The sequence below is a fragment of the Protopterus annectens genome, chromosome 5.part0 (assembly GCF_019279795.1).
Source record: "Protopterus annectens isolate FY-2018-M chromosome 5.part0, PAN1.0, whole genome shotgun sequence".
Classification (NCBI taxonomy): Eukaryota; Metazoa; Chordata; order Ceratodontiformes; family Protopteridae; genus Protopterus; species Protopterus annectens.
In genome coordinates, this window is record NC_056735.1 from 417,415,252 (window position 1) to 417,429,496 (window position 14,245).

The 14,245-nt window shown below is 36.2% G+C and overlaps 1 protein-coding gene and 1 pseudogene across 1 annotated transcript in view; one reads left to right on the plus strand and one right to left on the minus strand.

Moving 5' to 3' along the window:
- EFHC2 (EF-hand domain containing 2) overlaps positions 1-14,245 on the plus strand; it is a 1,536,365-nt gene that overhangs the window by 693,016 nt on the left and 829,104 nt on the right. The gene's annotated exons all lie outside the window — the stretch shown is intronic.
- LOC122802667 lies at positions 4,188-4,717 on the minus strand (annotated as a pseudogene).

The following is a 14,245-nucleotide window of genomic DNA, read 5'->3' on the forward strand; positions in this document are numbered from 1 at the left end:
TGGAATACTATGGCAAGTATCAGTTAAAAAGTAGATAACAGAGTCATGTGAGGTACTCTAACAAGTGATCTTACATTGCATAGATCCTGTTCATACAGCCATCATCATATCTTCCTTATGATGATAATTGTTTATGTATAAGCTTTTTCATCTTTTTTTCCCTCCTGCCATCCAACCCTTCATCTTTTAAATGCTATGTCCTAGTGAAGGTTGAAGTAATAGCAAGATAAGCAGGATAGACCAGACTTCCAGATCTCTTTTAGCAGTATCAACTCATCCTGTTGGATCCTCAGGCATTCCTAGGCAAGCTGAGAGATATAATCTGTCCAATGTATTCTGGGTCTGCCACAGTACCTCCTACTGGCAGATCACTCCTTCCACTCCTCTTTTTGGGAGGTACCTGAGGGGAGCTCTCACAAGGTACTCATATTACCTCTACTGATTACTTTTAACGTGGTGCAGTAATGTCTGTAGTCTGAAATCCTCTCAGATTGTCAGCATTATGGTGAGTGACCCAAATGCCCCATGAAGGATCCTCATTTCTGCTTTTATTTGCAATCTCATCTGTTTGGTTCTCCCATATGAAGCCCATGACCATGGGTGAGTATGGGGATATAGAACAACCAGTCATTTGCATGATCTTACATGATCCAGTCTGCACACTTCAAACCCAGGGACTTTTCACTGCAGGTGGTACTAATACTTGCATCACTTTTCTGAAAGCTTGAATTCTTCCATTAGCTCTCATAATACTCCTCACTTCCCTCTTTCTACCACATCTCATTTGCTGCTCATTAGCTTCAGATATAGATCTTTCAGTTTGAGACCTAACAAACATATAAATCCTGTTTTTCTTCTGTTTTCACAAAATTATAGTGTCGTTCTAGACTGGTTTTACCTAATACTGTTAGTTTTTGCTTCATTGTTCCATACTTTTAGAAACTTTCTTTCCAGAACTTAGATATGTATCTGCTTATAAACCAGGCCTTACAGACTGCACAATGTTGTCCCTTTTCTGATAGCTAGCTAACATTTATCAAGTTTGCTTTAATGCTTCTCTAATATTGTTTCTATTTTTATTTTTTGACAAAATTGTTGAATTGCTGTATTATTGTTAATTCCAGTTCTACTGTTTTGACATTGGTGGTCATGGTTCTACTTTTGTGGTAACAGTTATAGTTCCGATTTTCTAGGTATTAGAGTGTTTTGAAATCCCAGTTATGAATAAGGGATCAGGCTTTAAAAACTACACTAGATGTGAGCATAAGATTGCCCTCTTAGGTAACTCACAAAATATTCCATGGTGCCCCTGTTATCAAATCACTTTAAAGTGGATTATTTAATCTGTAGAAACTTCAGCTCCAAGAACCCTGCAGAAGTGCAAGAGTAAGTTAATAGTGAAAGGACTACTCTTATCAGATGAAACAAAAAGATAAACAGGAGAAAATGAAGGTGATGGCAAAGGATGTAGGAAATGAAGACATGGGAATTCAACAAATCTTCTTCACCCAAACTGCCCAGGAAAGAAGTATCATCTGTTAAACTTATCTGGCCTATTGCTGTGATCTCTCAAATGTCTCCTTCTCCTGTGCCTCATATAGAATTAACCGATGGTTTTGACCCCACTACAGTGAGGAAACTGGACATCTTCTTCTTGGAGCAAGAGTTATCTAAATATTTCTAATTCTGTTCCGTGTAGTCCGCCCATTCTGACTGATGGATACTGAAACACTTGTTGAATCCAGTATAGCCTTGTAATAGTGCTCTTTGCCTCAGGCTCCTTCAGAAAAAAACACTTTTTTTTCCACAATCCCCTTGTATACTAACTAATCTCAGCCTCATTTGTCACCATTACTGATCAGATGGATCTCCTTGCTGAAAGCTAAGGTCTCCTTTATTTTTAAATTTTGCCAACTGTGTTAAATCAGTGTATATATAGTTTCTATATAATTTCAAAATACTAAAATCATGAATTTCAGTATTTCGAAATTATAATACCGAGAACCCGGAATCCCGAAAATAAAAAAAAAAAGCGAAATTCAAACACGCACCTACACTTCACATACACATAACACCCCCCCCCCACAACCACACACACTAACTTAAACTATGTATATGCAGGGGGCAAGCCCCCCTGCACCCCCCCATGTGGGGGGCTGCACCCCCCACACCCCCCTTCTTATATACTCTAACTCTGAGATCGCACAGCCAGCCACACAAGCTCAAGTCACACACATATTCTACACTCCCTCGCACACACACTAACACACTTACATCCCAAACAACACACAAACATACACAAACACCACACCACTCACTCTCCAAAACAACAGAAGTGCTAATTCAAAGTCTCCTTACTTTGAGACTTTGAATTTCCCGCTTCTGCTGCTTCAGGATTCCAGGTTCTCGGTATTATAATTTCAAAATACTGAAATTTGTGATTTTAGCATTTCAAAATTATATAGTGAACCCATATATATCTATCTATATATATATATATATATATATATATATATATATATATATATATATATATATATATATATATATACATATATATATATATATATATATATATATACGCATATACATATATTACAAAAAAAAATTTTTTTTTTTTTGCATGGTGGGCAAGCACCCCTGCATTCCCCTGTGATTATGTGAAGTAGTGCCAGCTGTGCCAGAGGAAGTAGTGCAGTGCTTGTGTAACATATGCCAGCATACCTAGCTGGGGTTTTGTAAAGAGGTATGTGTCATTTGAATATCAAACTGATTTGTACAGATGGTTGTGTTAAAAAAGCATTTGTAAAGTTGCTTGTGTTAAAAATGCATCAACAGTGGGTTCTGCTGGACAGAAAAGAAATATACATGTACATGAGAGTATATTGTTGTAACTGATGAAATGTATGTACAGTGTATATTTTAACAGCGGTACTGGAAGGGAAGGGATTAAGCTCAACGCAGCTGACCTTAAAAAAAATAGCCTGAAATTAAATGACTTGGTTTAGGCCATAAATATTTTATCTGACAGATCTAAATGCTGCAAGAGAATAGCTTATTGGCTTCTGCAGGAAGGGTGGAAGTGTTGGAATTGTTTTACAGTTTCCAGATGCTGTAGTAAACCTTAGCTAAAGTTATCTGTGTGTATTATGACATATCAGTGGCAGATCCTGGCTCAGTTTCTAGTGAGGGGGTAGTGTGGGAACTACAGAGTCAGGTAACCAGATGTGATGTCATTCCGTAGCCAGCTCTGAAATTGTATTTGAATACCAGTGGAAGATGTGATAATCGCACTGTTTTTGGGACCTGACCTGAGACACCCATCCACTTTCATTTTGCCTTGTTTTAGCAAGGAACTAGGGAACAATAATTCTTCAGTCACTTAGGAAAATATAGCGAGATTAGCTAAATGTATTTTTGTATCTGTCTGAGTCTTTCCATCTGTGTTATTTTTTTTATATTTCCTTTGATTGAAACTCTGGTATTTATTGTAAATATATATTCATTATTTTCATGTTTTCTTTTTATAGTTTATCATTAAATATATCTAAACCTTTCATTGTGGTTGGTCTTTTAGAAAATATTTAACCTTTAAGAATACTTTTATTTACTTAGTGGCATTATGGCTCCACGTTCCCAAAAGTTGGTTAACAACTACCATTAGTATAAATGTAAGATTATGCTCAACAATATACTAAGGTTGAAAGTAACTTTTAATAGATTTTCCAAACTCCTTACAGTATACTAAAACCAACTCAAATACAGACTATTTTCCAGTGACAAAAATAAAAAAATCTTGCAACTTTATGCAGAGTATGTTTACTATATACACTTTACTATTCTGTTCATAGTCATGAATCAAAGGAGACTTTAAGAAGGTGGGGTAAAAACTTGTTTATACCTTTACCACCATGCCACTCAAAGAAATGCACTAAGAACCGAATGTATCAGCACTCAGTTTGTTCAGCCTTGGACTACTAATTGCTTGAACAGTTTTTTTTTTTTTTTTTTTTTTTTTTGTTAATCAGTTTTGAACTGCATTTCGACTTTAATCCCTATGCATCACAGATGCTTAAAGATTTGTTGTGAAACAAAAGTGCTTTTAAAAATATAGCTGAAGTTGACATACTTAGGTAATAGAACCAGTTTAGGTGTTAACAAGAAATTAACCAGAAATTGCAGATTGATAAAGGTGCCTTATTTCACAGCTGGATGTTCAGGATGTGAGAATTATGCAATGGAATTCTGTGTAGATCACCTCTTAATGTTGAAATTTATGCCCAGCCACTTAGCTGTCGTAGCAGTTTCTGTAGCCTCTTCCAGAGGCATAGCCACCCTGACTCCTGCCATAATAAGAACTGGCTCTACCACTGCCATAGTTACTGTAGCCACCACTATTGTAGCCTCCACTGCCATATCCTCCATGGCCACCACCATATCCACCACCTCTGGAGCCAGCTCGGGACTGTCCTGCCTTGTCTACATGAATCTGATTCCCATCAAGTGTCTGTCCATCCATTGCTTCACTGGCATCTGTAGCATCTTTTGGATTTTCAAATGTCACAAAGCCAAAACCTCTTGATTTCTGAGTTTCTCTATCCCGGACGACAATTACTTCTGCAATCTGGCCATATTTGCAGAAAACTTTTTCCAAACTCTGCTCATTTGTGGTGTTGTCCAGTCCACCAACAAACACCTTTCCTGTATAACAGTCCATGGCAAAGCTTTCTGTGACACACAGGGGTTGTATGCTCAAGCAGCAGTAAGACTCACTGAAAATTTAATTTTTGTTACTGCATTGCTATGGTGCTGCTTACTGTGATGGATTTGAAGTCTTCTTAAGACACTCAGTCTTGATGACTGGATTCTGCTGAAATCAAAGTCTGGTTATAGTTGCATTCACAGTCTGTTGCATGCAGAAACTTGCAGAATATACCCTGATGAGAGAATATACTTTGCAGCATCAACTCAGAGCAGTAACAAATAACTTTTTATAATAAACCACACATACTTCTGTTACAGCTTTTAGTTATTGTTCTACTTTACATCTCATATAGTACAGATGATGTGAGAGATATAAAATTTACCTCGGGACAAATGTGTCCCTACCAATACCCCTAACATAACTGGATTTAATACAGACTTTACATATATTTTTAGTTAAGCACTCCCTCTTGGTTTTGGAAAGATACTGCCTTAATGATGCAAATGCTGACACATCTGTTCTTGTGCAAATGCTGATAAGTGCAGAAAAGCATATTTTTAAGGAAATGCCTTCTGGATAAACTTTCTTAGAAAAGCATATTTTTAAACTTTCTTAGAAAAGCATATTTTTCAAGGAAACGCCTTCTGAATAAACACATGTCCTGTTGTCCATTCTTTAAAGAAAGCAGATTAGTTTTTTCTGATATATCCTTTTTTTTTACATTCTTGCCAAGTCTGTAAGAAGTCAGCTTTCTTGATGTGTATGTAATACACTCATAAGTAAGTTCCTTATTTTTTAAGCCACAGTCATTTAGTATGGATGCATATTACTAAACTCTATTTCTACATTTAAGCAAGCTTTATCTTATTCATTATTTATGTTGCATATTTGTAGCAAAACTACTTTCAACCTTAGTATATTGTTTAGCATAATCTTACAATTCCCTCTTTTTATTTTAAAACATACTCAAAACACTTTATACTGATATGTATTTTGATCACATTATATAGAAAATACATTAAGAAACAAAATCTTTAGTCTTCTTTTGATACACAAGTCAAAATGCAATTTTACATAGTTAATACATTGATATCAAGTATTACTACTAAAACTGAATGTATTTAACAACTTTTTCCTTTGCAAACCATTTTGTGAAAATATTTCATCAGTTATGAGCTGTGTCTGCTTTAGTTTTATTTTTTTAACTTGATTGATTTATTCTTTTGCAATCACAGAGTTTAATTTTTGACTTAGTACTCTTTTATTAACTCTTTGCACCTGATGAATTAACTCTTTACTTTTATTGATTATTTTATATCAAAAGATTAGAGATAGACTAATATCTATAAGAGACAAGAACTATGTGCTACTCTAAGCATTTATACACTGCTGAAAATGTACAGTTTCAATGTCATTTTAACCATAACATTGTGGTCATGTCTCAGAACTGCCCATTAACATCTTGGTTGACAGTGAAGTGAACATGAAGTACTGAACTGGTCTTAGAGTGAATGCAATTATTTCAATATATTTAATACTTGAGGATTAAAAAAAACTGATGTATATACTAAAGAATGTTATGTACATATTAGTCCATTAGATGTATGAATACAATATTTAATTTTCCTTTAACTGGGGTAACCAATACTAGTACAAATAAAATGATGGTCCAAAAACCAATAATAAAACTCCAACTTAAAGCCAGTGATAATATTACAACTTGACAAATTACTTTTTAACTTATTACAATGTATCCTGTATAGTATGTATTTACACAGACTGTTTGCTATTCATACATTTCAATCTAGTAGCTATCCTGGACCCAATTTTTTTAAACATGGTTTTCTACACATATTCATTGCTAGACATTAATTTCATTTGTACTGAATTATTTTGTATTTGTACATAGTCCAATCTACAAATTTAGTAACATTAACACCAAGCAACATCTTGGAAAATACTTATGTCTCTTTAGAAGTATCTAGTGGAATTGCCACCAGAGGCAACTACATACCCAGAAATTAGAAACATTTATGCTTTTTGCATACCAACATTGTCTTGCCAAAACATATTAAAAATAGTGACCATTCTTACTCAATTTTTACATATCTTTACTCTCTCGTGTATAGCTTTAATAAAGCAATTTTAAGCCATCTCTTGTATAGCTTTACAGTTCAACAGGTTGTAAATACAATGTAATACTAATAACTAGCATGATAGCTATTAGCAACATGCAAAATATCTTATCCTGTCAGGTTTAATCCAGTATTTCTAATGCACTAATACCTGTTTTTCCCTCCCCCCTAAAAGAGTATTGTCAAAAAGGAATGAGATATTATTTCTTCCTGTAGCTTTATTTTATACCCTTTTGCAATACTGCTCACACAGTCAGTGTAAAACTGAGAAAGTACACTGAGAAAGTAACCCTCCCCCTGTAGTATTGCACTATTGTTTATTTGCTTTATAATGTATGTCAGCCCAACACTTTGGTTATACATTTGCTTTATTAGGTTATTAAACTATAGACCTTTGTCTAATTTGATAATTTTCTGGCTGTTTTCTTTTCTGTTGCCTTTGCTGTCTACTTCTAATCGTAGTTATTTGTACCTTCCTGTATACTTTATTTGAACTGTATGTATACTATAACTCATCTGTTGGCTATACTTGATGTAACTAAGGTTTTTTACTTTTATCAGTGACATATATGCACAATTGTGATATTTTATTACAATTACCAAATAATATTGCATGTGAACATTTTAACAATTATGTTTTAATAACAATAAGTTTTTTAGAAAAACTCAAGCCACTTGTTTGGCAATCAGCCTTGTTTCTTATCTTATCTGCTCAACATTTCCTGTAACTATTCATCCAGTCTAGGAGGGTCTAAGCTCACATTTCAGTTAACCATTTTAGCATTTTTCCTTTAATCATCTGTTAGTAAAATACAGTTATAAAACACTTAGTATTATGTTTGTGATTTGCATAACTATGCAAACTAAACATTATTTTACAATTAGCTTACATATTTTTAACTTTTGATTTCAGTATTTTGTATTTATTTAACTGCTCTGCCGTTCGTTTTACAAAGACTGTTTGACTAATACCATCTGTGATTTTATTTCTTTTTAAAATTCAGAACGGTAACCGTTTGGTGTGGTGTTACTATACAATTATAAAAAATGCAAAAAATAAATAGATATTAGCTTAACTAACATATGTTTATATTTATATTATTTATATTTGCTGTTGTCTGCCTGTTATTTTTGTGCTTTTTATGAAAAGAAAATACATGCATGTCAGTCTTGTGACGTTAAATCTTTATACAAGCATGTCAGTTTTGTGACTTGAAATCTTTACTCTTATTAACTATTTTTATTTATTTTTTATACACTATAACTGTTTTGTTTACCTTTTGACTATGCTATGAGAATGGCAGTCATATGCTTTACTTTAATGTAGCACTGATAAATATCTTGCTGTAATTAAATGGAAGTTTTAAACATTTGAGAATGATTTGTATTTTACCATCCTACCATGTATGCTTAACCATTTTCAAAACACAAACATATTATAAAATATATCTCTTTTGTACAGGTCAACTGTAGTTTCCTGCTCTTTCCCAATGTATGTAGGAAGTCAGTTCTTGTCAGTTTAGCTAATCCATTTTCTTCGTCTTGCAAATGCTGTTGAAGAGTTTTCTGTAATGTTGCATGGTCTTTCTGACATTCTTTAGTAACCTGTTCTGCTGAATTTAAAACTCCTATGCACTTTTGAAAAAATGTTTGTATAACTTGTCTAAGCTTTCTGAACTCATTGTGTCTGTCTCTTAGAAGTTTATTACTTTCTTTTGTAACAAAATATATTAGAGGTCCTGTCAGTAACTGATTTGACTCCTGTTGTAGCTCTGAAATAAACCTTTTACATATGTTGATAGGACATAACTGTTCAACATCTGAATATAATGGAAACACTTTAATCTTAGTTAATTCTTTATCATGAACAGATCTGTTTTCACAGTCTGTTGTTTTAGCAATATCATGCAATACGTTTTTATAGCATACTACACAAAATGCAGTTTTTGTTGATTGACATAATAAACATTTGTCATACTCCACATGATTTACTTTGAGATACCAGTCAAATATTGTAATACATTTGTATAATGCCTTACTATCAACCTGCCCTAATAAGGTTTTACATTTACTAATGTGCGGTGTATCCCAACATTGCAATTTACTTAAGCTTGGTTTACTCCTGCATGAATTATGTCTAATAATATCCAAACTGTCTAATAACATACAGAATGTCTAATAATATCCATACTAAAAATGTGACACAAAAAAGTCTTACCAGTTTGCAAGAAAACAGGTGATCAGGCTGTTGTTGCTGATGGCGGGAAATTTTTCAGACTCACTTGAGAAGCTGGTGAAGCACAACAGGCAGCGGACTGCTGGGCAAAGTAGATATCCACCTTTTCTTGGAGAATTTATGGCACTGCGACTTTCCTGAACTAGTCTCACTGGATTCAGACATCTGAAAAAAACTTTAACTGCTGCAAGCTGCATAAACTGGAATACTTCTGTTTAGAAATTACACATACATACACATGTTAGTTACTGCAATTTGACTGAAGTGACCCTCTGCAGGGCTTACCCTTCCCTCTGTGTTTGAGTGCATATAGGCTCACCATTGAAAAATTAATTTTTGTTATTGTTGTTACTATGGTGCTGCTTACTGTGATGGATTTGAAGTGTTCTTAAGACACTCAGTCTTGCTGGCTGGATTCTGCTAAATCAAAGTCTGGTTATAGTTGCATTCACAGTCTGTTACATACAGAAACTTGCAGAATATATACTGATGAGAGAATATACTTTGCAGCATCAACTCAGAGCAGTAACAAATAACTTTTTATAGTAAAACACACGTACTTCTGTTACAGCTTTTAGTTATTGTTCTACTTTACTTCTCATATAGTACAGATGATGTGAGAGATCTAACATTTACCTTGGGACAAATGTGTCCCTACCAATACTCCTAACATAACTGGATTTAATACAGACTTTATATATATTTTTAGTTAAGCACTCCCTCTTGGTTTTGGAAAGATACTGCCTTGATGACGCAAATGCTGATAAGTGCAGAAAAGCATATTTTTAAGGAAATGCCTTGTGGATAAACTTTCTTAGAAAAGCATATTTTTAAACTTTCTTAGAAAAGCATATTTTTTACAAGGAAATGCCTTGTGGATAAACACATGTCCTGTTGTCCATTCTTTAAAGAAAGCAGATTAGTTTTTTTCTGATATATCCTGTTTTTTTTTTTTACATTCTTGTCAAGTTTGTAAGAAGTCATCTTTCTTGATGTGTGTGTAATACACTCATAAGCAAGTTCCTTATTTTTTTAAGCCACAGTCATTTAGTATGGATGCTGATCACATATTACTAAACTCTGTTTCTACATTTAAGCAAGCTTTATCTTATTCCTTATTTATGTTGCATATCTGTAGCAAAGTTACTTTCAACCTTAGTATATTGTTGAGGATAATCTTATAATAAATATTAATTTTACTAAGTGTAGTTGGGTACCCTTGTAACAGCCTTAAATTAGCTGGCTTCTTGTGTTCTGGTGGCAGTGAATCTACCTTATAGTCTGGGTTGTGGTGTCAGAGCGGGTAAGCTGCACCAGCATTTTCCAAATGTGTGCGTGTGTGTGCGTGTGTGTGCGTGTGTGTGCGTGTGTGTGTGTGTGTGTGTGTGTGTGTGTGTGTGTGTGTGTCTGTGTGAAAATCCAAATCTCAAAGAGAGTGTGTGTGTCAGTTACTTTGAATAGAGACACAGAGAGCACTGATTTCACAGAGAGCGTGGTGGAGGACTTGGTTTGAAACACTCAGCTAAGGACTTAGCTTTGTAGTGGTCAGTGGGGAGTCTTACTTGGGGCCTAGAGAGAAAGCACAGCACCAGGACTGGAGTGTGCATTCCCTGTGTGCTCTTAAGGGAAGTGGTACTGGCTGAAGAGGACTGCATCTGAAAATACTCTATGTCTATTTTTTTTCTCAGTGAACATTCCCTGCCAATGTCAGTGGTGAGGATTGAGGCTCCTTGATCACTGGCCCAGAGGAGGGACATCACTTCCCCTACTGTGGAAGGCAGTACCTCCATAATCCCTGCTAATTATTTATACCAACTCCAAGATTGCACAAAATCAGTGAAGGAGTATATTCCCAACCCCAAGAACTGTGCGATCTTGCACACTGGTCAACCATCTGTTTGGTTGACCAAGTGCATTCAGCCAAACGGATGACCAAAAATATGTTTGACAAGTACTAGTGCACGTCTGTGTGTGTGTGTGTGTGTGTGTGTGTGTGCGCGTGTATTATTTATAGGTGTATTTTATATATATATATATATATATATATATATATATATATATGTATGTATATATATATATATATATATATATATATATATATGTATATATATATATATATATATATATATATATATATATATATATATATATATATGTATATACAGTATATATGTTGTCCTTTGGATGAGATGTTAAACCGAGGTCCCACTTGCCTGAGTTGATTGTTAATAATAGCTCAGATGGATGTAAAAGATTTCATGTCACCTACTGAAAAGAGTAGGGGAAGTTCATCCAATCCATTTCAAAGAAGGATTGGGCTGGCCCACCCTCACCTTTATTTGCTCCTTTCTCAGTCCCTATGGCAGCACTGGTGGCCTTGGAGCCAAGACATCAATCAGAGTATGCCTGTTTGGCACTGACCTGTACCTTTACCTCAGCATCAACATCTTGTTATCCAATTCATTTGATGCCATGACCTTCAGTATGACTGGATTCTTGGAGCCAGCTGACCAACTTTAAGTCTTCTGCACCATCCTCCGCATCAACTTGACTAGGGCCATTATCTGTCCCAGGACCCTCTGCCTTTGAGGCATCCTCACCAGTCTTCATCTCAGTGCTCTCCAGATTGGTGTTCTTGAGGCTTTTCTCTTTGTTGTTGCTTACATCACCTTTGTGGAGGAGGGCATGGCTTACAGCCAGGGATCTCTGACTCTGATGGATTTGGGTTTAGCATTTGTGACTTTAGAGAGGATGATTGCTGCTCTTTTGGGGGTCATGCAGCCTTTCCACCAGCGTTGGCTCCAGACCCTGACACCCAACATTTGAGCCTTCAGCCCATTCAACAGCCTAAAGAACCAAGGCAGGTTCATTCCAAATCCTCTGGGGATTTTGACCAACCACCTCCAAATATCCCCAGAAAAATGACATGCAAGTTGAGTCTTTAATATCAGAAACTGACCTGGATGAGAAACAGTGTTTCCCACAATCCCCTCCTGAAGAAACAATGTAGTTGAAATCCTTGAATTGATGAAGCAGAAGGGATATTAGCCAACTTACCCCCTCCCCCCAGGATGAAGAGGTGCTCTTTGAGGCTTACCAATCTGCACCCTCTGTCTCTTGGGTGGTTGCACCCTCTGTCTCTTGGGTGGTCCCTCCTCCTTGACCATCTTATAAATTTGGCCACAAGAAGGGCATGGCAGAAGCCACATTCCACAGAGGCAATACTCTGGAAAGCCAGTGAGATTTTTCACCCACCATAAGGATAGGCAGCATTGGTGCAAGGGCTCCTCTGCTGGACTCTATGATTGTAGCAGCAGCAGCAGCCACTAAACAAGAGCTGTTGGATGATGCAACTGCTGTCCATCCACCTAACAAAAAATCTAGAGTATTGTACAGAATGGGGAAGTGCACTTATGCTTCTGACCTTTTTGCCCTGAGGACATTGAATTATGCAACACATACAAACCACTTTTAAACATATTTAGTTGGGAGAAGTCTATTGACTATCTCCTTGGCAGCATGGAGGGAGATGGTGAACAGACCATGCTGCTTTGCTAGGGATGGTTTGCACCTCTCCCCTCTAGGCTTCTGAATAATAGCTAAAACATTGTTCTCCCCCATATTGCCTTTTTAGGCAATGCCAAAATGAAAGTACTTCCAACAGAGCAAATCAAAACCAAGAAAATCTAAAGGTGTTACTGTTCTGTGCTAGGAGTAAAAAAAAAAAAAACTCCACTCCCTACTCCTCTTCTCACAGCAGCGGTTTAAAGCTTTCCACACATTTAGACCAGCTACTACACAGACAGTGACTAAAGGTGGAAGTGGCTTGATTTACATCAAAAATAAATATACCTCAAGGTTGGTCAAACAGGACAATGTACTTCTCTGTGTTCAAATCACTATAGGCAAAATCCCATATCACTTCCTTGCAAGCTATAGGTCTCCCTTTATGACCCACGAAACCCATAACATATATTTAAACGTATTGGAAATACTCACTGTCCAAACCAATACCATATTCTTGGGCAACTTTAATTACCCTACTATTAACTGGGAATCATATACAACACCAAACGTACTGGCACAGAGATTCCTGGATCTTGTAAACACGAATTCCCTGGATCAGATTGTCAATACACTGACCAGAGGTGCAAACATATTAGATCTGGTCCTCACCAATATGGGAGAGTGCTGCACACCCACTATTGTAATGCCTTTTCTGGTAAGGTCAGACCACAAAATGGTCTCCTTTGAAGTAAAAATAAAACCTGGAACCCCATTTAACCCTGGAATATTCAGGAACTAATTCTAAGTCTGACTTCCTACTATTAAGTGATAACCTGGCAACATTTGAAGCCCCCATAAATCATGAGAACACTGCTGCCTGTACTGAACTGTTCACAGAAACCATATACAAGCATGTTTACATCTGCATAGAGGCAGCTGTACCCACCAGGAAGAAGTACAGAACTAACTCAGAAAACAAGCCAACTTGGTAAAATCATAACATCAGCTGTATAACTGAAGGAAGAAAATCATGGCAAAAATTAGGAGGTGTAGCACCCGGCAGGATAAAACCACTCTCATCAACCTAAACAAACAACTAAGAGGTCAAATAAAGTCTATCAGAGCCAAGTGTGAGGTAAATTTGTCTCCCAGGCCAAGGACAAACTCAAGGCATTCTTTAGCTATGTCCGCAACCTCAAAGGCAATGAACAGTCATATGCAGAGTTCATTGTAAATATAGACACCTGTACTGAGACAGAAGATATAGCAAACCAACTGGCCAACAAATTCATGCCCAGCTTTACCCCTCTCTCTTCCTTAACCTTCCCTCAGGAACTACCATCAAATATAACTACCCTTACTATCACTAGGGAACAAGTCTTTAATACTCTCTTTAAGGCCAAGAACACTGCATCAATGGGCCCAAACAATATCCCAGGATGCCTTCTAAATAGTATGTAACATGATCTGTCAGACCCTCTGGTGTTGCTATTTAAATGTAGCCTCCAAACAGGCTTTGTGTCTAACAAATGTAGAATAGCAACAGTCATTCTTCTGCACAAAGGTGGGCCATCTACAGACCCTGGAAACTACAGACCCATAAATCTCACTAGCCTCATATGCAAAGCCATGGGAACAATTATAATGGAAATTATCACTAAT